Genomic DNA, 1,873 nt, shown 5'->3' on the forward strand with positions numbered 1-1,873 from the left:
TACAGTACATTGCACACAGTAGGCATTTTATAGATTTTTTGTTTTATGGGGTTTTTAAAGGTTTTTTTTTTTTTGCAAGGCAATGGGGTTACGTGGCTTGCCCAAGGCCACACCGCTAGGTAATTATTAAGTGTCTGAGGCTGCATTTGAACTCAGGTCCTCCTGACTCCAGGGCCGGTGCTTTATCCACTGCACCACCTAGCCACCCTGACTTTATAGATTTTTACTGACGGCTAGACAATACTAGACGGCTTTGTCAAGCTTTCTACAGTTAGAGCCTTTCTTAGGACTACAGATCCCTGACCTTAGCCACAGACTGCCACTTAACCCCAACTCTTGACCTTTAATAAGGCTTCACATTCCAATCTGATTGTCTGTCCTTCAGGCTCCTTGCCATTCACCCTACTGAGGTCCCACTCAATCACCAGACCTCCTGAGACCCTAGGTTAATGTGGTCAAGCTCAGATAGAAACGGGGGCAGCAATCTGTCCATAAAGATCCCTGCAGCTGCATATTGACTTTGTTTCAAAATGCATCATTTATGTTTTATTGTATTTTCATTATTTTGTTAAATCTTTTCCAATTGCATTTAATCCAGTTAGTGGGCATTTGACACCTCTGGTCTAGGTAAGAAATTCACTCAGCTTTGGAACCCCTGAGGCAGAGGTGTCCTCACTCACTGGTGAATCAGCCATGGTGATTTATATAGCCCACTATATCTAGCAGCCCCAGCCCCCAGATCATGCTTCCAATCTCATTTCATCTTCCACCCCAACCATCTCCTTGGCATCTGTTAAGCTATTGCTGTGTTATCATTACCATCATCACCACTACCATCACCATCATCACTATCATCACTATTACATCTACATCATCATCATCACCACTATAATCATTATGATCATCATCATCATCACTACTACCACCATCATTTCTATCATCATCATCATCATCATCCTCACCCTCATTGCCACCATCATCATCACCACCACTACTATTACTATTACATTATCATCATCTTCATCACCACCACCATCAGCATTACATTATTGTCATCACCACCATAATCATCATCATCATCATCACCATCACAAACACCACTATCATCAACATTACCATCACCATCACCCTCACCTATAATAGTTATACAGTCCTTTAAGGGTTATGCTCACTGGGCAGAGAACCAGACTCAAAGCCAGAATGACCTGGATTCAAGATCACTTCTGACCCATTCTGGATATGGGATCCTGCATAAGTCACTCACCCTTTCAGTGACCTAGGTTACTCTCTAAAATTATAAGTTGCATCCAAGATTCTGACCTGCACTGGCAGAGGGAGTTTTTTCATGTAGGAGTTCTCTATCCCAATGAGTTTCTTCATGTAGGAGTTCTCCATCCCAATGAGATCCCAAGTCCAGCCTCTATTCCTTAAAGATTTGCAAAGTCCTTTATAACTATGATTTATTCATTTGATCTCATGATAACACTGTGGCTGTCAGAGGAATACTATATTTAGGTACTAATAACCCCATTTTAGAGATGTCAAAATGGAGTGTCAGAGAACATCAATGACTTGCCCAAGGTTACAACAGCTTATGTCATAATGGTATTGGAATCCTAGACTCTTCTACTTTCAGATCAAATCTTTTCACTAAAAGGAGGTGGGGAAGCAGGGAATCAGCCTTTGTGTAGTGCTTACCTTTGTCAGGCTACAATTTTTTGTAGTCTGTACAAATATTGTCCCATTTGATCTTCACAAATGGGACAGGGAGGCAGGTGATGTTAGCTATTCACATTTGACAGTTGAAGAAATTGAGGCAGACAGACACAAAGTAACTTGCTCAGTCATACAGCTAGTAAGTGTCTAAGGTCAC

This window comes from Macrotis lagotis, chromosome 1, assembly GCF_037893015.1.
Source record: "Macrotis lagotis isolate mMagLag1 chromosome 1, bilby.v1.9.chrom.fasta, whole genome shotgun sequence".
NCBI classification, from domain to species: Eukaryota; Metazoa; Chordata; class Mammalia; order Peramelemorphia; family Peramelidae; genus Macrotis; species Macrotis lagotis.